General features: G+C 40.7%; 1 protein-coding gene across 4 annotated transcripts in view; it reads right to left on the reverse strand.

Moving 5' to 3' along the window:
- Nucleotides 1-27,140, reverse strand: part of HIVEP2 (HIVEP zinc finger 2) — a 133,356-nt gene that overhangs the window by 59,254 nt on the left and 46,962 nt on the right. Inside the window, exons 1-2 of one of the 4 annotated variants that reach the window (XM_033054499.1) lie at nucleotides 23,430-23,605; nucleotides 14,276-14,337 (exon numbers count right to left, since the gene is read on the reverse strand). The exons of 1 other annotated variant lie outside the window; for it this stretch is intronic. The gene's annotated coding sequence lies outside the window, so the exon portion shown is untranslated. Of the gene's footprint in view, nucleotides 1-14,275; nucleotides 14,338-23,429; nucleotides 23,606-27,140 lie in introns of those variants that run through there. 2 more of the 4 variants (XM_033054498.1, XM_033054501.1) reach the window with 2 other exon arrangements.

Consider the following 27,140-nt stretch of genomic DNA (forward strand, 5'->3'; position numbering starts at 1 on the left):
ATGGACCAAAGAAAGCACAGAGGCATTGTGGAAAAAAACTAATTTCATGAAGGGAGGGCTTCTCTGCTCTCTTTACAGCCTCTTTACACTGTCTCTCTTAGGACAGTGATAATGCTGAACTGGCTGGTCAGCCACAAAAATTGGATACATTGAGACACAGAAGAGATAATTTGAAGCAAGGAGACAAATAGCAAGAATAAGTGAGACAACAGATGGAAAGTAGAAATGCAAAGTCTAAATTGCAGCTCTAATGCTGCTGGTAACACTCACATCTAAGAATAGTTCAGTTTGCTTTCCAGTTTTGCAGAGGAAAAGAGTTTTCTTATTAAAAAAAAATCAGCTTGTTAGCTGAACTGCTGTGGGTTTTCCCCAGGTATTTCGTGGGACAGGAAAATTATTTTTCTCCAAGCCTAGGAATGCAGAAACACTTCTAAGAAAGGGCAAAATTCTGACAACCCTCTGCTGTTCTGCTAGTACTGTTGGGAGGGGAAAGGAAGGTCACATCAATAAAATCTATAGCCACAAGTGAAAGAGCTGTGTTTTAGTTGCTGCTAGCTAGGGGTCAGTCCCTGGCAGTGTTCAGAGCTCTCCCATGGTAGCACAACTTCCTTAGTCCTTCTCCTTTACTAGCATGACTGTTACAATTAGGCAGGAAAAGGGTAGTTATTGTTGTAGCAATCTTTTGTAGGTTTATTTGGCAGCTTTTCTAGCAGGATTTTAGTATAGTTTTGATAACATGCAAGTATGGGAAAGAAGGATTTCCACATTGGCCAAAGAAACAGTTGTGGCAAGACTACCTATTTTTAACGTGGTTTATTCCTAGCACTATTTCAGACACAGTATTTTCTCTCCCATCTGTCGACACAGTTGTTTTGTTTCTCTAAAGACATAGTTGTCTGTCTCTTGGAGAAAAAAAATGAACACCAACACCATGAATAGTTGCAGAGAAAAACATGAGACTGAAACCCAATCAAACAGTGATCTGGTCAAAAGGTAACACCAGTAAAGCTTTATGACTCCAGTGTACAGCAATTCTTCTGATGCCTCTTAAAATTTACATAAGCTATTTTAAGTGTAACTGTGAATCTTTAAAATTCAGATCTGGTATACTCAACAACTAACTAAGATGGTTTATTGATTTAAGGAGTCTGACTGCAAAGCTGCTGTTGAAGAAATGTACCAGTCTGTTCAGGAGGAATGCAGACACAGAGTAAGCTGCAAACACTTTCTTTAATAAGGGAAGGAAAATGTAATGAGAGCACCAAGGGGAAAAACATAAACCCCAAAGGCTGATAAAAATTAAACTGGTAAAACAGGACGAATCATTAAGCAATCCTTCTAACACTCAGGTTGCCAGGTTGTTTTCTCTGATTTTTAATGATAATTTTTTTGCCTTGCTGGACTGCTGGAGTTCATGGTTATGATCTCGCAGGCAATCTAAAAATCTTATCTCCCCTCAAAGGCATTTCAGGCAGCTTGAGAGCTGGTAAGTGGAAGCAAATAAAACTGAAGCATGGCTAAGGTAGGACCTCTGCAGATCACTAAAGCACCTCTGTTCTTGTAGAACAGCCTATTTGCTGGAAAAGCTGCAATATGAAAACCTGATATATTAAAGGTCAAGACTCCAATACAGAGCAGACTCATCTGTATTGTGTTTTAATTTCTTTTTATGCCGAGAGGTGCCCAGGGTTCTCAAGAGGTGACAGAAAGATAAATCATGCATGACAAACTGGAACAGAAGACAAGGCTGTATCCAGAATAGGATAGCTCTGCTGGTGCAGCTGTCCAAGCACACTGTACTGACAGTGTTCCCAGCACAGCCCTCATTCATACCAACAAAATTATGTTATTTGCTGGCACAGCTTTTTCCTGAGGTCCATCTTCCCTCATCCAACACACTAAAAGTGTTTCTGTAAAAGTAAAGGTTTGTTCTAAGTGTATCCACATTGAGAGCTTTTGCGTGTGTTAGAGATCAAGACAAAGATCATGCCTCTTTACACCTTTGGCCAAGACAGCAGACACAGCAAAAATCTGTAAAACAGGCATTTTCTTCATTTGACTGGAGTAAGAAGTCCTTTGTAAAGGCTTCAATACTGGTTTCTGCCCCTACTGGGAATCTCACCTTCTCATGCACTTTTGCAGAAATGCAGAGACAAAATGTCTCAGCACACATGCCCTTATCAGAAAGGTTATGGTATTTCCACAAGCAAAAGAAGTTTCCAGCCCTCCCATGACTGACCCCAGCTCCTGCTCCACCCCTGTTCTGTAGAAGGCTCACCCACCGGCCCTGCCCACACCAGTGAGCCTGAGCCCGGGCTAAGCACCCTTCCGCAGAGCCATGGGGAGGGGGAAGCAGGCAGTGGGCTTGGTGCTGCTGCCTGCTGCAGCCACAGCCTTCTCCCAGGATGGAGAAAGGAAGACCATGATGTACAGAGACATGGGGGGAAATTAGGCCAAACCAAGTACCTGGTACTACATGGGCAGTTTAAGAAAACAACCAAATTGACCAAGATGTTGAAAACAACTGATTTAAGAGGTATTTTAAAAATAATATTACTAGAAAGTTTTCGGGGGCTGTGTGAAAAGTTATTTTCCAGGTGTGCTATATGGTATGACCTACTGGTCACAATCATTTAAGTGATTTAAGATTTTAAGACTGTTGTCTGTGATTTTTCACAAGTGATTTTAACATGCCTTTGAAGAAATTAGGACCAGCAAAAGATCTGGCAGCATACTCACACAGTTCTCAGCCTGTTAAAAGGGCTTACCTGCTTACCTGCTTTGTTTTGACGATGTCTACAGCTGCAGTCCTTGGCAACCCAGTATTTTCTAATTTTTTTCTAAAACATACAGTACCTATTTCTGGAAGGCTGGACTTACTCCAGGCTACTATGGTTTCCATAGACAGGAAGCTTGAAGGTTTGGGATTAAAACAGCAGGAGGTTGAAAAGAAAATTGAGGACCTGGAAATAACAACTGATAGTCCTGACGCAATCATCACTGAGAACACTGCAGCTCTGAAAAATGTAATCAACAGCCTGGAGAATAATCTCAGATAAAAAGCTAGATTTTGGAGGCCAGTGGAAAGCTCCTGCAAGGACAGTTACAAGACAGGTTCTGGTATACTTTTCCATAAGCGTTTCAAGAATTTCTCCTCAGCATCATGTAGGAAAACATGATATAAAAGATTGTAGCCATACAAGCCATCCCGGCATGTCTCATTTAAAGGAAAATGTTGTTGGCTAAGAGCTTTGACAGCACATCTTCTTCTAGCTATGGAAGCTGAAGGTCCTTCTGTCCCTACTTGTTCCCTGCTGGCTGAAGGCTCACATTTCTACCTCATTCAGTGTGAGCCCTCCACTGACCTTCAACCAAAGCCAGCCCAGATGGCTTTGCCCGGCGTAAGAAGCAGAGCACTTCCACAGCTCTTCTGACAAGAAGGGTGGTGGGGTAGTAATGCCCAGGCTGTAAGCAATGATGATATGGGGAGAGGGTCACCTTTAACCTGTGCAGTCTCTTGCAATTCCTGTCCATTGTCTGAGAGCTGAAGTACAGATAAAGAGTTATAGAAAAAACGAGGTGGAAAGTTTAATTTGCTTCATCACTAAAGTAATAGCCGAAGAAATAAGCTTATAGACATGCTACTGAACTTAAAGCCCTAAATAAAAATTATCTATGATGTGGTTCTTGACAGAATACTCATTTCTTCAGAGCAGACAAACAGGTTTTATCCTGAATTTTCAGAGTTCATTAATGTTGTTGTAGACAAAGTATCCCCCTTGAATATCCTATTGTGACAGTCAAGACAAGAAAGAATAAAATACAGACTCCAAATAGTGTACTAAACCAATCCCTCTCTAAATTGTCTTTTTTTTACTATGCCCAGAAAACTCATTAAAAAGCAACATTAGAAAAGAAAAGAAAAGAAAAGAAAAGAAAAGAAAAGAAAAGAAAAGAAAAGAAAAGAAAAGAAAAGAAAAGAAAAGAAAAGAAAAGAAAAGAAAAGAAAAGAAAAGAAAAGAAAAGAAAAGAAAAGAAAAGAAAAGAAAAGAAAAGAAAAGAAAAGAAACACAAATGATAATGCAGGGGAGCAGAACCTCCATTAAATTTGATGCCTGTGTTCCAAAAGCTAGGTGCCAGCTCAAGCAGATACCATAATACTAAATGGCAGAAAGAAACTGGCTGACTTAAAGAGACTGGCAGAAATTAGCTAAACCTGGTTTCTGACGATGTTTCATATTAACATATGGTATCTTCAAGGCCTGGTTGCCCCAGGAAACAGAGAAATGGAGAAACAGGTCTTTAGGCTACCTTAGCTTTCTTTGCTGCATTCAGCTGAGCTTTGGTGCAGCTGCAAGCAAAAGACTAAAGAGTATAAGGTGGCAATATCACCAAGACTCGTACCCTTAAAGCCTCAAGGTTTGATTTTATGTTAGGGTTTCTGCTCAAAAATTAGTAAAACCAGAAAAATGGTGAGAGGCCGCTCTGGCTGCAGAAGCTCTAACCAAGGAAAAACTGCCCTAGGAAAGGAGACAAGAAAAGTGCACGGGACTTAAAAATGCCTTTGGATAAAAGAATCAACACATAAGGCCCACAAAAATATTTCTACCAGGAAAACATTATGCCACTTTTAAGAAATATAAGAAATCAAACTAAAGGCTTCTCATGAAGAATAAAAGACACAACAAACCATAGTCTTCACTCAGAAATTCAGATACAATGAATGGCTAAGAATAGTGATAAGGTAGGGGGAAAAAAAGACAAAACAGATCCCTACTGAATTTTACATCTCCAAAGAATTATTCAAATTCCCACTTGAGCATTTCTAGAAACTAATACCGTCAATTCTGATCCAGGCAGTTACAACAGATACATTAAAATGTAGTCAGTTATGTCCCAAACCATTATTGTACTGTTCTAGAACCTTTGTGACCACCATAAACTGCTTACATGACAGAATAGCAAGCACTAAAAGGAAAGAAGCTATTTTTTTTCTGTCAGGACTACTTTATGGGAGACAAGCAGAATAATGAGAACCCAGGAAGAGGCTCCAGGCAGAGTCTGATGAACCTTGCATGACCTTAGGACATGACACTGCTCACCATTTCTCTAAGGATTGCTTACTAATACAGCAATCCTACAGCAGTTCCAAATGTGATTAAAAGAGGATAAGTGAATGGAGTCAGAATTAACTTTTCTGGGGCTACTCCATTTCTTTCATTCTGACAAGTCAAAGAAATTCTTAACTTGAACTACTGATGCAGGTTTTGGCACCTATGTTCCAATGCTTTTCATACCATTTCATTACAACTAGTCCTGGCAATGAGCAATGAACTCCTCAGTGGGTTTGCAAATCATCACAGCAACATGATTAGAAAACTTGATCCAAATATCGTAAAGTCAATGGAACCTGGACTGAGACCAAAGAGAAATGCTCTCCCCTGCCAGGCATGACTAGCTGTACATCATGTTGCTTCTGTGGATGCAAGTGAATCTTTGCTCATGCACCAATTTTGATTACTTAACAATAGAGTCTGCTTTTGAACAATCTAGTGTCATGAAAGAAAACATAACCTGGCACAGAGGAAACATGTCTTCAATTAAAAATTCCACTGACTACAGTCACTGTTGAGTAAGACTACCACCCTGTTACTTAAGGGTAGGCACACACACACAAATACACACGTGCACCAGCTTATTGATCTGTAGGTCCTCTAAACCCAACCCTAGGAACCTGCACCATGACAGACATTTGTAGCAGGAGAGATGTAGCTCATGTGGTCATGGGGACACAGATTGTACCTCACCTCCCAGAGATCACTGTCTAAAATTTTATAAATTTCCTATTTTTAAAATACAGAGACATTCCTGTTGAAAGAAAATATAATTCCAAGGAAGAAAACAAAATATTTTAAGTACAGCCTAAGTATGTACAAGATATTTTATTTTGACACCAATTTCCAGAGATTATGCATAAACATGAACAAACGATTGAATTTAGGTAATAATTATCTGGCATTTTATATCTGCAATAAATGCAATGCACTATTGGTCATATTTTTATCTTAAATGCTGTCCTTAGTGCAGAGGGCTTTTTTGTCAATGGGGCTGTAATAATTCATATACCAACTGGAAAAACAAGTCAGTCTGAGAAAAGCTGAACCTGAAGAGAACAAAAATCACAGAAACACTTGGGATGGAAGCCACCTCTAAATGGGTCATCCTAGGTCACCTATAATAGTCACTTATCTAGTCTAGCTGTGACTGACTCCACACCCTCCCATGGCAGTTTGCTCCACTGACCTAAATGTTGCATGGTAGTAACCCCTTTCCAATATCGAACAGTCTAGAGCAAAGTACTCCCTGCTGTAGTTTAACCACAGTATTTCCCTCCCAATTTCTCTCCAGCAACATATGAAAATATCTAGCCCTGTTCATTCCAGTCCTTGCACATACATATGCGCACCTAAAGCTCCCACTTAGGCTCTCCCCACACCCAACATACCTAGAGTTCTTCTCTCAAACACACTTTCAGCTTGACTTTGGGGTTTTCCATCATCCTGAAGAGTCCTGTGAATTGAGGTTGCCCTTTGGTTCTTTGATTTTGTGGACTGAAGAGGATTTAAAATATTTGAACCAAGTCTAGTTAAGAATTTAATTTATGAGGCTTGAAAAGTTAAAAATATGTTACTGCACAACTCACTGCTTTCTAGTTGTATTTGTTCTTTCAAATTTAGTATTGTTCTCCCAAGAGATACCTCAAGAAAATCTCACATAGAAGATCAATACTCACATTAATTAAATAGCTGGAATTTAATACCACTCTTCTCCAGGACGTGCCATGCAATTCCAGAGAACTTCCACCCAAACACAAACCAAGAGTGTTACCTCCCTCCATAAACTTATGTCACCTCCATTAGCGGTTGCTTAGAATGAAGCCACATCAGCACCAAGATTACCTGAACATTTACACAGAACATCTGGAGGCTGTTGAGGCCACACTAAATTCCAGTAGCAGGAACTTAAAGCTACTTCTGATATGCCTGGTCTGCAATCATGGCCCATATACTTTGATTTTTAAGTAACACCCTTCACCTGATATATGTGATAGAGGAGGGGCAGGAGTAGGAGAGAAGCTGGAGAAAGTCTTTGGCTGAGCTGCCTGTAGTCACACACTGTGTTTGCAAGACACGTTCACCACACACCCACCTGTCCCAACTCTGCCAATGCCTAACACAGATCCCTCTGAGTGATGACTGAGCAGCCCACACACTGCGGCGGTCAAGTTCTCCGTGACAGAACACCTGTGCTGGCTTGGACACCTGAGAAAATGCAATTTCGACAACTGTGGATTTAAAATACAGCATTCATTTGCGTATCACTGTATCCAGATATCTGGGACTTAAAATCAATTATTTGCTGTAAAATAAAACAAATCCATTTTCCCAGTGAAAATACATGCCTAAAGTCCTAAAGACACACTTATTTTCCTCTGTTTAGACACAAAGATTGGCAGAGTGTATCTGAACGGCTCTGCTCCACTGCTACTTCAAAGGGCTGCAATATAAGACTCATCCAACTTGTTTTCAGAATCAATACATGGCAGGTTTGGGTTTCCTAGTTGTTCACTGTTTCAAAAAAGAGAGGACACCACTGCTGGGAATGCCATTGCCTAGTGCCAGCATAAGAAGCTGAAAACAGATTACAATAGCATGGCACAAGCAACTTCTATATTAGAGAGAGAGCTGTAAAGTCTGATACAAACAGACAAGCATTATGTTTTCCAACATGCAGCTCAGAAGACAGGCTTATTGACCATAAAATAAATTATATAACCCAACTTGTACTATGTCATCTGAGACCTTGGTTAAGCCACTACCTTTGAAATACATATATATATGAATGATATATAGCATATACATAATTATTTCCCCCAGAAAACTGTCAAGTTACATTCCTTACATAATACTGCTGCAGTGCTAACCTGAAGGATAATGACTGTGCTCATTATAGGGTTATTATGAGTTCTGAGATGAAGAGCTGTCAATAATTTAATTTTCTCCATATAAGGTAAAACACTTTGTTGCAAAGGGAATCCCAGTTATATCTGTTTGAAACATTAATTACAGTAATAAGCAGGTTAAGAGCAGTAGCCACAGGTCTCCCTCCATCAAGACACACAAGCCTGTAATTCAGGCGGTGTGTGGGACAAGGAAAAGGGATGCTGCAACCTCAGCTACTGGACCTGGCCTTAGTGTACAATCCTCTTCATCCTTGTACTGAAGAAGATGGTACACAATCCTGCAGTGCTTGTGGCCAAACAGACGCAATGTTTTTTGTATAAAACATATAAGATATATATACAAAGTAAATTTTCTTGATAGTTTAGTCTAGCCTTTTTTTTGGTCATTTTTGCTGTCAGTTCAGTTCAGCCTATTAAAAACTGTGAAAAGAAATGGGTCTTCAGCAGGGATTTATATTCCAGTCACATAGTCTCAATTTCTTTCAGAAAAAGAGCTATTGACCTGGCTCTTCAGTTTTCAGATAAGTCAGGTCCAACTTTCAGATGCTGCCCTTATGTTGTGATTAGGTTTTGCCAATGACTTCCTATTTAATATACTGCAAGATAAACTGATACCTGTGCAGTTAGGTTCCAAATGTGTTAAATTGATAATGACAGGGCAAGTAGGTAAGCTTCCTACTACTTCCTGTCCATTTATACAGTAACGAGTTTCTTAGTCATCTTTTCTTTTAAAGACCTGTGATCTAAAGGTTTTTTAAAGGCTCCCTCTCTAGTAAGCCAGCTTTTGTTGCTACAAGTTGTTGCAGTAAAAAAGCATAGGTGTTCCTTTCCAAGGATTCTACTGTATCCCTTACCATCAATATCCAACTGAGTTGCAAAGCATACTGTAGATATTCTGTCAGACCCCTTCCTGGGGCTTGTCCTGGTTTGTTACTGGTTTGCCTGCGTTGCTATTCCCAAGAACCAGCTGAGCTTTGTTCATTGCAGGCCGATGGATCAGCAGGAGATCATGGAGTGCTGCAATGCTCGCAGCAGCTGCCTCTGCCTGCTCAGTCTCTCTCCCCTAAAGCCTGCAGTCTGCTTCAGTGTAGCCGGGGCTCAGGGCCTGGGATGATGGATTAGACCCCCGTGCTATCTAAAAGAGAGGTTTCAATGATTAATGTTCAGGTGTAAAGGTCACTGAGGATGAAATGAAAATTCTGGAAACAACATGGAATGCAGGCAAGTTTATTTCAGCATGTGTCTTACCAGAGTTTTTAATTTTTTAACAAACTAGCAAAAGAGAAGAAATTTTAACTTTTGGGCTTCTGCTCCATCTAGTTCATCTGCCTGCTCCAGGCAGTTCATCTGATGCAGCAAAGTACAAAGCAGATACAGTGAGACAGCCCCATTTCACAAGCTCACTAATATAATGCACTTCCATTTCATAGGCTCCAGCCCACAGTTTGCCACCTTACAGAGCCTCCTCCTGACCCCAGACCGACACGGTGAGCCAGCATTTCATGCATCCACTCTCAGACAAGTGACACAGATTTGCAGCTGGAGACGAGAGAATGGTTTGAAATAAAGTGCAAACCTTGTCATGTCCACGCTGTCCCTCCATATCCCTGCCCTCTCCTAGTGCCACTCACAGCCTGCCCTTTTGGGCTTAGCCCCTGCCTCCAGTGGCCCCTAAGCCACTGGAACAGGCTTCAGTCCCTGCCTGAGATGCTGAGGAGTGACGACCAAGAGTCTGCTCCTGCACAATCCACCTCAAACCATAACTCTAAATGTATCTTCAATTCTACTCATGTATTTATAGGCTCCTGCATGGGGACAAATTATGCTTTCAAAAATATTACAGGAAAATGCTGCAAGTGATTGTCATAAAAAACCCCCATCATAATTTCATTAAAAATTAACAAAAAGAAAGCATTAGTGTTGTCCTGCCAACTGGGGGTTGGGGGGTATCTCACATTATTAAATTGAGAAGGCCAGCAATGGAAAACCTTTTTAGATTGGTGTTTCCATTCCTTCCTCTTTTGCTTGGTTCAAAAGTCCTGCATAATTAATACTGTAGTACTTAATAAATGCTTATGAACCTACTACCTCTCTGCTTTTTCCATTTAATTAGGTGATTGACTTCAGGCATACTATAAATTATAATGACAATTTAATTACTTTTTTAATGTGCACACTTAAAAGATTTATAAACAGGAATAGGGTAATACAGTGCACTCAAAATTAGAAATACCATGAACTGGAGAACAGCACAAAGTAATGACATCTAAAGTATCTCCTCAGTGGCTGAGCAGCTGCAGTGACTGGGAGGTATTTAAAGTGTCTGGTACAACTAGAGAGAACTATATATTTCTGTACAAATGCCCACGTACACCTCTTTTAACTTTTCCTTCCAGTATTTGCACATCTCACTTCACTTCATGGCAGAAACATAAAGGAGTTCCAAGGACAAGTCAGGATGCATACTGCAGAGTCTCTTGGGTAAAGCATTCACAAGAAGTGGAAGACCTTTTCTCTTCCTTTAAACAAATCATAAAACTTCTGCATCACTTCATCATAACACAGCCATTGTTAAAATTTGCAGGGGAGCAAAATCTCCTACAATATTCCAGCTGGCACAGGCAAACTGCCAAAGACCATGGATTCTATCATCTCATGAACAGACCCTTCCTACTCAGGAGGCAGAAATGTCTGAGAATATTTTGCACCACATCCTACAACAATCCAAGTTAACTCTTCTGATATTGTTATTACACCACCTAGGACTCATTCCCCTGTCACTTGCAGGAATGTAAATGCTAAGAGGATTGCAAATACAACAAATCAAGTAAGAATCAGATCCTTCAAACTAGTGCTCAAAAAAAATTTGCTAAACTAAAAATTATCATTTTAAATTTAAGTAGCTTAAGATAATAAAAGAAAATTTAACCTATTTAGTTAGCCTACTGAAATGTCCAGACATTTCCAAGCCCTGGTTTTTCATTACAAAGAAAGCTGCATTTTCTACAAGTTACCTATCACCAACAGAGATAGCATTTGTTTTAAATCACACAGTATGCCACATTGCTGAAAATTTCTCATGTAAAAAAAGTCATTAAAATTTGGGCTAGAGGAGACACTTTCCCATCTGGGAGCTGAATCTGGTTTGGTGTGACTATTCCTGTCTGTTAATTCAGCAGTACAAAGTATAACTCTACATTCTTAGCATACTTACTGGGGATTCTGGCATTTCTGTAACCAGAACTGCTTACAGAGAGGGAAAAAAAAAAGACTGGGCAATTCACAGTGTGCTAGAAAAATTATGGGCAATTCCACATTTTAAGCATCATCTATCAACAGTGTTGAATAGTCAAAAGGGGAATAAATTTGAATGCATTGCCAAGGCAAATGCTGTGATAATTGTATCTGCTTTTCCTTTTCAATACAGAAAAAAAAAAAAATCCCAGACGCTCATCTCATTTGTGCCCAGTGGAGCTGACTGGAAAGCGGATCAGTCCCACAGCTTCATCCTGTGCCTGCCTGTCCACCTTGGCCAGCACAGAGCAGGACCTGCAAAGGTACAGGTACAAGAAAAAACACCAGGAGGCTGAGCAGCACGGTGAATCACAGGGAGCCGCTTTGTCTGCAGCTTCCGTTCTCTGAGGAACTGTGCAGGGCTGAAACAATGGCTCTCCTATGGAGCTGCATCTCATCTACCTCATCTACAGCCAGTGATGAATGATGGGTCAGAGGGCAGCAGACTTTGGGTGCACAACCCTTAAATACTTTATCAAAGATGGCAAAAGGCCATGTGCTTCAATAACACAGCAAATACTTCCTTTTGCTCTATAGCAGACAAATTCCTTCCTCTCTGCTGGCTCAATCTGAAGCTTTTGGTTCACAGCTCAGAGTGTGTGCAAGTTTTACATTCACAAAACATACACGTAAGAAAGTTTCAGTTTTATTCTTGAGACCATTCAACTGTAAACATTCTCACAGAAACGGAAAGTCAGTCCTATCTGTGTTGAAATCCTATGCTTCCATAAATATGTAATTCTAGGGATTTGTGGAGCTTATCGACAATAAAAGAAGGCACGTTTTACTTATTTTAAAAAGGGAAACTGAAGAGCAAGAATTGAAAAAAAATTCTAAAACTGTATCTCATCCAAACTTTTCATACTGGGGTTTCCTGAAAGAAAAAAACTACTGATTTTATAAAAATTAAAAGTTCAATAAAATATAGAAATTTTGTCCCTGGTTTAAACGAAGATAAATGAAAATAATAGGCCTTGTGATATAACAAGATACGTCAATACTAGCAGCTTGACAGTATTGTGCTACTCAGAGAATTACAATTTAACAAGACCTATGAGTTGAAATACCTTCATGATATAAAAATATGCAAAATAAACCTGAAGCAACATTTAAAATGTCATGAAATAAGATGTCTTACTGCTTATGAGTTGTCCAGGTTTTTTCCCTGTTAGAGGAGAGGTAAACCATTTCAGAATCTTCTGCCATCTAAATTTTCTTTCAACCACTTTTGTCTTCTGTTCCTCCTTAGCTGTTTCTTTGTCTTTTTATTCTTCTAGATATCTTTAAAACTTGATGTAACTGCTCTGAATTTGACAACAAAACTTAATGTTCTAACAGGACAGAAAGCTCATGTTTGGTTTCTAAAGGAAGTAGCAGAAAGCAATCTTGGAAAAAACCTCCAAATCAGCTGTGGCCATTTCTCCTCCCTTACAAAACACCTCAGCAACAGAAGTCCACTTGGATTCCCTCTCTACTTCAGTCAAGTGAAAATTTCAGATTAAAAAATTCGTGATTTTAATTGATAGCCATAATGTGTACTGAAAACATTAAAACACTGAAAAAATACCGTACAATAATAGCTTTTACACAACCACTGCTGCCCAGAAAGTAAACTAGAACAGAAATAATTCACCCTCTGAGTATTTTCATTCCTTTTTGCAGAGTGTAAAACTAAGATTGGCACCAAACTACATCACCTTTTAAATGCATTTTCCATCCAAACTGGGAGGCACTAGAGGAGCCACAGTGACATCCCAGAGAAAATATATTCAATGTAACTTTTCTGCTACACCCACCTTTGGTTCATGGCCCAGTACTCTGCTCCCCTTTTATTCATCCAGGTGAGGAGAAGTTGACAGTTGGGAGAGGGAAGAAATTGGGAGCCATATGGAGCTAGAGTCAATTTTTGGTATGTATTTGTGAATAGATGCAAAGGAGAGAAATGCTGGCATGCATAAATTCATATTTTATCTATACCTATTTTGGTACTTACTGTCAGAGTAATTTATCCCAAAATAGGCTTTTAAAAATGAACACCAGTTTAAAGAAAATTCCAATCCCGACTTATTTCTTTCCCGACAGCAAATCCGGGATCCCAATGCCATGAAGCAGGAGACAGAATCCCACTCAACGGGGTTTACCTCACAATGTCAATAGGGAAAGTGGTGCAAATAACCAAGAACCCAAGAGAGAGATTCTCCAGGTCACTGCCCAAGACAAGCTCTCCAGGAATGGGGGTGGGAAACCAGCCTTGGCACAAGGAAGCATTGAGGGTCCACATCCGAGCTGCTCACACAGAAGGTAAGGAGAGCTGATGGTTTTGCATGCAGCATATTGTAATAATGAAGGTTATCAAAATTACAAGATTCACTAGATTGGCTGCCTGTAATTGCTGCACCTACAAATGTTCAGTTTCACTTCTCAGATTTATTCAAATAATCCAGCCCCAATGGGCCTGCAAACCCGAGCTGCAAGTCTGAATATGGAAGGGAATTTATTAAAAGATTGCTGGTGCATCTGACCATGACGGAATGCTAAAAAATGGAAAAGTAATGAAACGTACAGTACATTTCTGAGCCCCAGATGATGTTTGGCCTGAATCCAGTGGACATGTTTGATATCCACTGGCTCCCCCATTACAGACTCTTATCTCCCCAAACTTTGATCTAAGGCCACCACAAGAGCAGAGGAGCAAAAGTATCTGTGAGAGTCACTTATTCCATTAGTCAGAAATCAAAAATCAAAAGAGCCACTTGAAACTCTAACAGAATGCAAAAACTCATCACTTCCTTCAGAGAAGGGCAAAAGACCTAACATGTAATAGCTGATCGGAGCACGTGCCATGCAGAAAATTTCTGGACTCTATTACCAGCTCTTAAATAGTTCTGTTGCTGGACTCCAGCAAATGGTTTGAATTTTTTATGCTTTTCAAAATCGTAATAAAAAACACATACCCACCTCACAGAATAGAGGCTTCATCAATGTTCCTAACTCACTCTCAGCTTCTTAGGTAGACAGTCCTGCAAAAGTGCAGAGCACCATTATTTAGATTTGACTAGTTTTAAAAAAAATTATTCCTGTCTATTACTTGGTTGGGTTTTTTTTAGAATTATTTTTTAGGTAGGAACAATTTTGGATGCAAAATCAGCATCTCTGCCTGGAGTCTGGCCTCAGGCTTCTGCCTCATGCACATCATGATCCTACATCTTCCACAAAACAGAAAGTGAGTCTGTGAACAGGTCAGTAGGACACAAGCCAAGCAATGTACATCTAAATTTGAATGCAGAACAAACAACAAAAAAGTGGGGTTTTTTTAAGAACAAAACTCTCTCCTAAGAACTTAGTTTCTTCATGGTCACACAGCCTGGGTGCAATGTGTAAAAAACGGCTTTCTGAGGCACTGTGGTGTTTTCTGAATCACTGCCGTTACCCAAGAAAACCCCAGGAAGTGGTTTGGATGAGAAGCTGGACCCAGCTTGCGTAGGTATCAGCTGATGTCAGAGTACACATAGCACAAAGCCCTAACAATATGGACACTGTGAAACCAGGAATAACCTTCTCTCATCTGCTGCAGTTTGGGAAATCATTTCTAACTCGGTGACTACAGAGCTTAGGAATAAGTCAAACAGTTAATTATTCACTATGCTTCCTAATCAATCTCCATTCCAGGCCAAATCTTTGTATGCCCATAAAAACATGAAGATCTCCAGCGAGGGAAACAACAGCATGAGCTTTTGGACCTCCTTCTGCAAAGCAATTCGTTTTTCCATAAACAGTTACTATTAAGCAAGGACAAAGCAACAAACCAGAGAGCCATCTGTGTAAACCAATTTAAAAGGATGGTGACCTCATAACATTTTTCAAACTAACGCTCTCCATTTAACTTCTGCCACCCCGTCCTGCCCCAGCAGATGCTGGGTTCGAGCAGGTCCTCGGGAGAGCACGGCACTTTCGCTTTAGGGAAAGCTGGTGCTTTAAAGCCACAGTGATTTCAAATCCATGAAAAGAGCATGTCAATGAAAATACCTCGGCATATATGGAAGCAGGATAACCTTAGTGGCTGCCCACGCTCCCAGAGGGTGTTGCCACAAAGGTCTGTGCTATGTTTGCCAGCTGAGCTTCCTAGAGGTATGAGGTCAAGCGAGCACAAAGGTTCAGGCCACTGATGGTAACCCAATCCCTGCTGAACTGTGCTCTTCCTTATGACCCAGAGAGAAGCCAGAACAAGCACAGATGGCAAACACATTAGAAAAGAAGGCAAACCTGATAGCCTTAGAGCAAAACTTATGAATCCACATACAGCACAGCTATCCCGTGTGCACCCAGGACGGCAACAGCATCCCCAGCTCATTCTGCCTATTTAGATTGATTCAATAAAGCTTCAAGCAAAATATGCAAAATAAAATACCAAGTAGAACACCTACAAAGAAGTGCAAGTAATAAGCACCCAAGGACATGTCTTGCAGAAGGTCACTTGCAGAACTGCCCTTTATTCCATTTACTAAAGTCAGTCAGAGCCACACAAGAGCTGAGAGCAGAGTGCATCAGATGATGGTGACATCAGACCATTGGTAGCACAACAGAAGGAAGTGCACAAACTCATTTACAAGGGCATGTGGACTACAAATATTTCAGTATCAAAAAAGGTAACTGAAAGAAATGCATACTCTGCATAGTCTCTTCATATTTCCAAGCACCACAACAATATATAAACTGTATTTCAAGTGATGGAAGGAAGTGTGTGTTTCTCCATTAGATAAAGACAAAGTTTCTAATCCACATAGCGCAGAAATGGTACAAATTACCTTCCACAATGCCAAGGCTTGTAACATGGACTCTTTTTTCTTTAGCCTGCATTTTCAAAGAGCCATTACTTTACTGTCACATTTCTGTGTGCCTGTTATTTGTGTTTGCTCTAAAATAATGGCTGTGAGGTGAAGGTAACCTGCCCTTCTGACCCAGCGCGTAATTGTACAACTGTTTGTGCAGTAATAACCCATTGTACACATAAAGTGACATTTCTCTAATTGGCATTTGCTGAATACAAGGGCATCCTCTGCAAACACAGTGGCTTTTTTATTGGCAACCCCTTTAATTATTTCACTCCTCCTAACACAGAATCTCCTTTCTGTCATTAGAGAAGAACAAGCCACAGCCACAGTAATACTATATATTTCTTAATAGATATTGCTGAATACTATTAAAGATTAGCCCTAAAAGATGGAGTAGTATTAACAGCTGTCCTGGGAATTTGTTCCAGAAAAGGGAACACTTCTGACCTTTAAGTCTGTGTTTCAGTGCCTTCTCAAGATGCTTCAGAACAAAAGTTCAAGCGGCGTCTCCTTTCAGTTTGTCTCATCTTATTGCATGTTAAAAGTGAGGACAGATATTCAAGAGAAGCCTGGCTGGTGCTGCTTTCCCTAGTCTTCAGCTCTGCTGTGTCAGCTGATGCTGGCACATGCAGCATATTTCTCTGCTTCCTTTGGTTTTGTCTTTCCTTGGTCTCTGCTTTGAGTGCCTACCCAGCCATCTCCATAGCTCTGCTGTCACTGCCATGTTACATAAAAACTCAGAAATGGCTTAGGAAACATTTAAATCTGTGCTATCTTGGCAAGCAGCTAATCCTTGAAGCAAATGCTACTTACACAACAGAGTGCCTGCATTTCCTACCCTGTCGTGGAGATGTCATGCCTCATCTCCTAAGGCTGGAAGGAATGCACAACGCTTCGTAAAATAGCTCTGACTTTCCATTTCTACTATATAAGCATCTTGTTATCTGTTTTTATAGGGAGGGAAATTGGGAAAGGGAATTCCTGGAAGAGATTATAATTGTCAAACTGACTTTTGATATCTGTTAAACAGCTGAAGCATTAATTTTTTGGCGGCACTGTCAAAAGCCTATGAGGGCTTCCTGACTGAAGTGGAGGAAATAGTACATTTAGTTCAACTACAAGCTGTACTTCTTTAAAAATCCATATGAAAACAGACTCGTTATTCATTTTTCTGTTAATATGTGGTTTTGCCCTGCAGTTTCAGTAATATTTTTTGTAAGACCTGGCAGTCTCAAAAAAGAACTGTAACTTAGAGCTAATGTTTTAACAAACTTTTGTTTATACTATAGTCAAACCAGAACAAACAAAATAAAGCTACAAATGACATTTTTATAGGAAGTCAAGAAAAAGATTCATGTGTCTGAATATTTTAGTTACAGTGTGGTAGGCATGACTATTATTTCCTGTAAAACCAAATTGTATCTTTAAAGAACTGGAAGAAGGCTACCATGGGAATAGAGCATGGATATGACTTGGGTCTCTAAGGAGCAGCTGGATATAAATACCTTACAATTCAATGCAAAACTCCCATCAAGTATTCTGAGAATTTTACAATGGAGCAATGGCAAGATATGGCCATGAGAAACCTGTTTGGAGTCTTCAATATACCACCATGCTGGATTACTGCAAATGCTTCCCTCTGTGGTAAAACTGACAAAAAATTTCACAAAGGTTTGCCGTGAGATAGGCAAGAAAATTACCATTTTTAAAAAGTGATCTTAGAAGCCCAGAAAACAGATCAAAAAGGAAATAACCAACCAAAGTCTATTGGATCATATTATATCTAAGAAAAAATCTATGCAGTATATTTTTCAGCATTTTGTCCAGTTCACTTTTGAGTAGCTCAAACTAATCAGCTCCTCTAGTTTCTATCAAAAGAAAAGACCTTCACCATAGATTTTTTTCCTAGCAGTTAAACTAATACTCTTTTTGCTCATTTGCATCATTTTACTACTTTATACCTCTTTGAGTCAGTTATTCCCTTCTACTGATACCACTGCGATATCTAATTTAATAGCAATCAAGGTATAAAATGCTAAATAAAAAGGGCAACTGACCTTCTGATTTGCAGCCTTGCTCCCTCTGTAACCAGCAGCAAGCTTCTGCTTGCATGAGACCTGAGTCAAGAGTCAAGAGGGTGGAAAATCACTACCTCGCTTCTAAAGACAGGCTGTATTTCACCAATGCACTGCACTGAGCTTTATGGAGGATGGAGAGCTAACAGCAAAGCAGCCTCAAAAAGCTCCTATTTTCTTTAGTCAGTGTGATGCTCCATGATTTGGTTAGACTGAGGAAATTTGGTTACTCTCACTTTTTCCTGCATATTAATGAAAGGGGGTTTAATGAGTTTTCTCTTTCTTAGTTGCAATAATCCCTTTTTCATTCTCAAATTGCAGACTTACAGATTATGATATCTGGCTGACCTTTGCATAAATAAATAGAATTCCTTGAAGGAGAGAAAGGAGTTTCACACTGCAGAATGTTATCCTACTTCCCAGGCAAGGGTGAGAAGATGTCATGACCTCATGGACTGACTTTGTATCTCCTCTGTTCCTGACAAAGATGGTCCCAAGCAGCACACAGAGCAATCCCCAGCCATTCATTCACTTCACAACCCAAAAAGATAAATAAGTGTACAAGAAGAAAAGAGGATGTTGGAATAAGTTTGTGAAAACAAAATGACTACCTGGTTAGGAATTGAATTTTTTAACTTAGTGGTTATTATTTTTAACTAGCAGGGTAGCAACTGGCAATTGTACTTGAGAAACACTGCTTGAGTTTTTGGAAAATTCCTCAGGCCTGTTTGCAGAGGGGCAAAGTCATGTCATGAAACTACAGACACTTGGCAAACTCCTCAGCAATCTTGAATAAGTACCTTGTACTGCCCTTGTGTTATTAGCTATTGCAGTACCATGTAAATCCTTCATGACAGTGCCACTTTTGAAGTGCCACCATACAGTCAGGTGTCCTGACATTATCAAGGCTCCTGGGGATGCCAGTGTGTGGTGTCTCTTTCTTGCCTCCTTTACAGCAAGTTTCCAAGCCAGGATGTGCAAAAGGCCAGGACGTGACTCAGAAAAAATGTAGCTTGGGTTAGAAGGAAACTTCTTCCCTCACTGTCTCCTTGGAGTACAGGACCCCTTTATCCAGGATAACCCTGTCTGTCACCTGCTCCTGCCTCAGGATTCACGCCTGGCTTTTTGTCTGAGAACAGGCAGCTGGTAAGGAGTGCTGGTGGCTGAAAGCAGATGGACAGGGACGCTGGGCTGAGTCACTGGCAGCTCACCACTTGTTGAGCTGTTTGAGGTCCTGCAGGAAAAATGCTCACTTTGTGGCACTAAAGAGAAATACTGCCAAGAGCAAAAATCGCTGTGAGAACTGCTGCTCCATGTAGATACAGGAAACAAGACAGGAGAACAAGAAAAGACTTTGCCACAGTTTACAGGAGTTGGTGCCAGACTACTGACATAAACCTTTCTATCTGCTGCAGTACACAGCCTTTACCTGCAGTATATTTCTTCTCTCTTCTTCCCCATGAGCCAACAAACATACGGATTTCATTCAAATTAACTGTTTGATGCCAGGGTAACATTTATAAATCTATGAAGGTACTGACAACCTAGTCCTGGATCTCCAACAATTTTATGGAAGTCACTGGCCACTTGCAGGAAGGACTGAGCTGATGACTGAAGGTCTCAGGACCAAGGTTATCAGGCACAGAACACACAGGAAGAGCTGAAGTGTATCTGACCCCATTCACCCACATTTCCGTACACAGTGGCATCAAAAAGATGGAAGGCTCTTCATTCACTGGATCAAGTGGATTTAAAAAATTATATTCAAAAAAATGAAGTCACTTTTTTCACTGTGCAAACTTTTCTTTACACTGTATTTTTCTTCTATTATTTCATTGCATTATTTTTCTTCCTCTTCACTTTTGTTATTTTGATCACTACAAATATGAGAAATGTTTATAATTTCTTATTTTTCCCTACAGAAGAGTAATTCCTAAATGAAGTGATGGCTAACCTTTATTTCTTCCACGATACCCGAAGGAACAAAACCCAAAACAATGAAACTATACAAGCTATTGCTACACATGCTGACCAAAACTGCAGTTTCCAAGCATCTGGGAACTGGTTCACTGATTTCAACTGGACTTTATGGAAATACAAAGATCACCTTGAGAGATCAAGTATTTATGACTATAATAGATTATTTTGAATGAAATAAAACAAAATATACCATGTCCCCTGAAAATGTCAAATCACTACTTTGCCTCATATTTCAGAGTATTTTTACAACGTATAGCCAGCTCACACTAATAACATATATTTACTTGTGTTTATGATTTCATAATAAATGAGCAGCACTGCCTGCTTCATACAGTCAGTCTTCAAACAAAATAGGGTTGTCAAAATGGTGGGCCATGGCAAGGTGAGTTTTTTGATATTTTTTTTCTTCTTTCTATCCCAGAGCACCTTTTTACTCTCAAGAGTATTAAAGCGCTGAGAGTACTTTGTGTAAAAATGATACAAGACTGTTAAATACCAATTCATGACCCTCAACAACTCTGTGCATGACCCTCAACTCTGTACAGCAGCTGTACAGAATGTACTGTCATAGATGTAACAGGTGGGAAAGGTGGAAAAGAATTGCATTTAATCTTTAAACAGATTTCAGAAAGAAGCCCCAATATTCCTGTGTCAGATTCAGTCTCCGTTTTCGCCTCCCAGGTATGGTAATTACAGTCCTGTGCCCACTGGGAACTAGTTGCACACTGAAATACTAACACGCTTCGCTGGAGGAGGGAGAGATTTGCCGATGGAGATATTACAAGATGCAGCTGTAAATCCTCTGACTTTTGGTGAATGTGCAGTATCCCTTGCTCACAACACCTATTATTTTAACTAAACAGATGAACATCTGGTTAGCCACTGTGTAGAGTAACTTCCAACATTTTAAAGGTGGCCATTGAATAAGTGAAGGCTTTTCTGAAAAAACAAGGCTTTAGCTACTGCGGTCATCATTCCTTAAGTCAAGTTGTGCCAGTAGAACTTGGTGCCTACACTTAGTCACTGAAGGCAACAGGGTGTAGGCATACAGACCCAGGCATCTACAGGGCGTGATTTCACTGCAGGGTCAGCAACTAAATTAAGTTTGTCCCTGCTGCAACATCTCTGTCACAGCACACAGGGAGGTACCTACACACCCTGCCACATGCCAGTTTGGATTTCATCCCTCTGCCTTGGCCTCAGTGCCAAGCATCAGGAAACTGCAGGCAATTTGCCAACACTTTTTCTTAGAAAACAGCAACCCTTTCTGGAAATATTCTGAAGGTCTACAGAGTCTTTCTGGAAAGGTGGTAATGCTGAGCTTTCACACAAATACTGTAAATGAAAGCTACCCTAAAATACTATCACTACCCTAAAACATGATACTCCTAAAAATGGGGGCAAATGAGGTCAATAGTAGCCAAAAGATATTACTGTGTAGCCAGGCATTCTGTTTCCTAGAAAGCTGAGGTAAATGACACATATAGTAGCATCAACCAGCTAGCAAGCTTTACACTTTCAAAGCACACCCTAGGAAAATCCACTGATTTTTAATGCAAATGAGTCAAAATTCAACAAACATTTTTGTGCTCAATCTTTTGCGGCTTTTGAATTACATAACCAGTTTGTCACAAAACCCAAAATCTTACTGAAGTGGTTGGGCAAAAAAACCCCACATAAATAAATAAACAAATAAATAAATAAAGGAAGACTATACTCATAAATCACAGTTCAATGAAGACCTTTCCATTCCCTTCTCCCACCCCTTGATTTTCCAAACCTCTTCCTACTGCTTCTGCCAAACGCAATTCTTAACCAGCACTCAATTAGTCAGAGCAGATGAGGAAACTTACTTCAGACCCAGTGCATGTGTTGGAGCAGGCACCTGTCTGAAGGGAGCAGGAAGGGACACCTAGCCCATACTGCTCAGAGTGAGGGCATCCCTGGACAGCAGCACGCACCTGTGAGCGCTGTGTCAGCAAAGGCACACACGGGTTAACTGGCTTTCTGCAGGAAGCCTGGTTTCATTCATTAACTACAACCTCTGGGCTAGTACATGCGGAGGAGGGAACACACAGGCAAGTTCAAACAAAGCTCCCGTTTTCCCTCTGAAACTTTTCAAGTCTCAAAATCTTGCACAAAACCCAATCTGCTGTCACCTGAATGAAGAACAACGGCGGGCACTCAAATAAGTAAGACCCGCGTGAGAGTTTGCAAGCCCAGCCTGTGCGGAAGGCCACCTGCCAACAGGAAGAAGTGGTGAGAAGGAATTTGGATCCAGTTGCTATCCTCCCTCAGCCAAACAATGCCGTGTGATAAACAGCATTAAGTATTTATTTTTTTTTTAAATCCTCAATCACACTGGGAGCATCTATATCTGTCATTTTCACTCCCTGGTTACCACGAGAAGGGCTTGAGGAGAATTCTGTGCACAAGTTCACAGAGAGCTGATCTCCTGTTTCCTATCATAGCTTTATCAAAGGGATTGAGACAGGAAGAACAGGAGGGAAAGAAGAAGAAATGACAAAGTGCCACGCCGTAGGGCTGACTCAAGCTGCTACATTCATCACAGGTAACACAGAAAATCTTGTAGCTGTCTTGCAGCCCCATTTCGCACGTCAGACAGAAAGGTTGAGTGGATGTAGAAAGAGGAGATAACTCAGTATCTGCAGCCCTTATTTCCTTAAAATGAAGTGCTGAACACCAGGAAATGAACTGCGACTGCACGCTCAGTGGGTCATTGTGGCAAGGTGCAACTTAACCTTAAGACCACGCAGCCTACTGCACCTTCAGATTTAGCCCAGGCAGCACCTGGGTGAAGCATGCCGATAAATCCACTCGCTGCTGATGGCAACAAGAAGGGTTAAAAACCAACCAGACTGCAGCCGAAAATTCCACAGCGCTCCCCTCCACAGAGCCGCAAACTCCGCGTCTCCCTTGCTCCAAAGAGACAAACTGCCCTAACGATCAGCCGGCTAAACACATGGAAACGCCAGTGCCAGCGGCGGGCACGGATGGCAGGAGAGCCGGGAGAGTTGGAGCATCACGATCCTCATCCTCCTCCCTGGCGATCCCCATCCCTCGGCGCGGCCGCTTCCCGACGTCCGCGGCCGCGCAACTCGCGGCTCCGCGTCGGCGCCGGATTCACCGCCCCGCAGCCCAGGAACCCCCCTCTCCTTCCTGCCCGCCCCAGCCCCCGGCGAACACCCGGCATCTGGGCACTACCTGCGTTTATCAGCACAGCCATCCCGTGTCTTCAGTCATTCAAGGAATTTAACAGCCTGGAAATTCCTGTTGTCCATTATTTGAGGTCACAGATAAAAGCTAAACAGCAGCCGTGACTCCCATCAATCATAAGTCACTCACTGATAGAGCGTATGGAAGGAGACCTACTGATGTAAGCTAGTCACCAGAGAAAATACCCACTGATGACGCATATCCAGGCACAAAAATAGTTACAGGGCCCCCAAAGGGATTATTCAACAGCCTACATTTAGATATTCCTTCAAGAGACCCGCAGTCAATTTGCTGCTATTAGATGGCTGGGGAACATTGAAGTTTAAGTTTCCTCAGCAGACATAACCACAAATAGCTGGTTTAAATAAGCTACTGCAATTACAAGCTGTTTTGTAAATTTCAACACTGCATTATAGCGATTAAGTCTAAACAGAACCACTGGCTAAACAAATGCTGTATAGCCTTTGCTGTCAATATTTACCAATTGCTCCTGCATATTAGCCAGCAATAAAAAGAACCACTTGAAATTAATTCATAAATGTTTAAGCTAAGCCCCTTGTGCTACCCTAGAGCAATGTTTTTTAATCATAAAAGAAACCCAAAACAATATATGCAAAATGGTATGGGATTTTTTGGTGCTGCTTAAATACTACCTGGACCAACTTTTGCCTTATTTTTTATCCTTCTTTGGTATTTGCCTCTGTACTGCACAAAAAGAAAAATACCCAAACAGTTAATCTTTCTAGCACAAATCAAAATCATGTAAAGGTAAGTTTTGCAACATGCAAAACCACGTATCATGCACCCGCCTTGAGCAGGGGCTAGAAAGAGGATCCCCAGAAATCCCTTTGAGCCTAAATTATTCTGCAATTCTGTGCAGCTGGATTTTTTGGCATTAAAAACATAATCCTCTAAATTAACCAATCAACTGATAATCCTACAATACTCCTGCCCTCTTCAACAGTTTCAGGATCTTTCTTATGCCCAGACAGAAACAAAACTTACTAGGCTGTAGCTGAGCCTACCAGCACTGCTGAGCATGAAACACTGACTGTGCATTTTGGGAAATACTGAAATATTTACCTTTTTAAATATTTGATTTTAACATCCAACCCCCCCCCCCCCTTTTGAAAGCAATTTGAGTGCTTAGGAATCTAAAGATTACTGACTTTTTATTGCACATTTAGAATCTAAATATAGGAAAATATTTTATGGCTCTGATGCCTATTTCATTGACATACTTTTGGAAAGCATTACCTAGCCAAACAAACACTCAAGAATTTATAATGTTTACCCTGTAAAGCAGGAGAAGGAATTGTCTCAGGCTATGAACTTCTACCTCACTTTCTTCATTTGTGAGAACATTATTAAAAATAACAACAAAAAATTATTTTTAGCAGAACTGTTTCGTAAAGCCCTCATGTTTCTCTCATGCATCCATATGCTGCCAGTCCACATGGCCTAATTTAACAGTCCTAAGAAGAAATATTGGTGCCCTCTAGCTGATTTTCCTCACCAATTTCCTGCAGACACTGAGCAGCAGTCTGTCTTTTCTCCTGACATTCCTGGATCTATCACTGGTGCCCCCAAAATGCAATGCCCTGGAATAAAATCAGCCACTTCCTACAGAAGATACAGGAATCAAAACACTCAAACTCCTTAGTGCTCTCAACTGTAGGAGCTCTTTAAATATCATAAGTGCTGTGAAAAATAGGAGAGGTATAACTGTGTTCAATACTACATTACCAAGAACTGGTGAAGCACATAAATATACTTTATAACAAGTCTGCACATTCCATGGGAAAATACAACCTTGACATTTTGCATGAAACACAGGAAGCCCCTCACCCATTCAGAAGTAGTATGATTCCCTCCCCATGAGGAGCCTTTAAAAAGCTTATAAGCCTTTTATTATTCCTGCCACACATTCTGAAGTTAGTCACTGATGGATCAGACAATTTCACAGCTCAGAGCCCAGGATCCCCCTTTTACCATACACAAGCCTTGGTGAGAAGGGAGGGCTTTCCTCTCCTTTCACTCTGATATCTATCAAAGAGACAGACTCCCCATTCCACCCTCCCTGCTCCTACCCCCTCTCTCCAGCCCTCTCCTGGAGGTTGTATCGAGTACCACTGAGGCACAGGGCCTCATCCCCTTACAGCTGCATGTCCCTGTCCAGCTGGAGCACATCTCCTAAGTTAGGAAAGGCACAAGGCAAGGATGCTAACACATACTTTGAACATTCTCTCCAGTGTGACAGGTGAGGTCAACAAAAAACAGTGTCCAAATCCCAAAGAGGAAATCTCTCCTGGCTGAAGGAAAGCCCCTGCTAAGCAAGAGCTGTCCCAGGAAATGCTGAGCCTGTGGTGGCAGGCAGCTGCCTGGCAGTTGTCAGAATAGCTCTCTGGCACCTTTGAGTGCATCTGCTCTAAGCCACACCAGCAGCCACTGGCTGCCCAATGGATGCAAGAAAACAAGAGTTTGTGTGGAAAGCAGGGTTAAAGTTCTGTTCTCTTCCTCCTTGTCCAGATAAAAGAGGCAGAGGTTGGCTGGAGCAGCTGTCTCTGTGGATTTAATTAAAGCCATAAACCTCTGTGGAGAACTCTGGATGGCCCTATGAACCATTAATCAAATTAAACATAGAAGGGAGATCAGGATCTGAAGCTCAAAATAAATACTGTGAGACTAACTTTCAGGGTTGCATTCATAATCCTCAAAAGGTCTGTTAAAACCTTGATTGGGAAAAAGGAAACTGCGGCATATACCGTGCATTTCTGTGTTTGAACAGCAATTGTAAAGCAGAAACTACTCAAATATGTGGGAAGCATCAGGCTGATCCTGCAACTTTCAGCTATCTTTGGAAAGTTAAGTTCCCATATGCCATCTGCCTGTTGGAAGACAGAATGGGTTAATCACAGTGGCCAGGCATTTTGGAAGGGTCCTAGGACTCCATTTCTCTAGCACCTTCCTACAACATTCCAGCTAATGTTCCTTTCACATAAACCTCCAGGAAAAGGATGCTACAGACTCAGTCAATACTCATTAAGCAGTTGTAAGCCAAATCTCTACTCAATTAAAAGATGAAGGGCTTATTTGAACATGGAGCAGTCAAAACCCTTTGTTCGCATAAAAAAAGATATTTTACACCATTTGGAAAGTGACATTTTTGGCACTGTCCATTTTTCAGCTTGCCTTGGATTTTTTTTACAACTAGCTGTTGGTTCTGCCAGTTCTCACACGGGAGACCTAGAACAAGGTTGGTTTGTGCAACTTTTTTTCTGGAAGGCAACAGATTTTTCAAAAGCCTGATTTCTTCAAACATTAAAGAACCCAGCAAAATCTTGAAGAGAATAAGTACAGATGTGGTAATGTGACAGATGGGCAGTGAAGGTGGTATCTGTGGGATAAAAATGAGATATGGCGGAAAAATTAGGATCTGGCAGGAGCGGCTTTTGCTTTTTCCAGTAGTAAAAACATGTTGCCTTTCAATACAGATAAAATATAGAAAACAGGTGAAGGATGGAACAGTAATCATGGTTACAGTGGTAACTACGTATACCCATCTAAGTAAGTATTAAAGAGTGTAGATATGTCCTGTTACCACAAAACTTCATGATAGTTTTAAATATACTGTGTTTGAAGTACAAAGATGATTAATTATCTTACTGGCCCAGAAGCATTCAATTTAGAATATACATT

The sequence above is a fragment of the Catharus ustulatus genome, chromosome 3, assembly GCF_009819885.2.
Source record: "Catharus ustulatus isolate bCatUst1 chromosome 3, bCatUst1.pri.v2, whole genome shotgun sequence".
NCBI classification, from domain to species: Eukaryota; Metazoa; Chordata; class Aves; order Passeriformes; family Turdidae; genus Catharus; species Catharus ustulatus.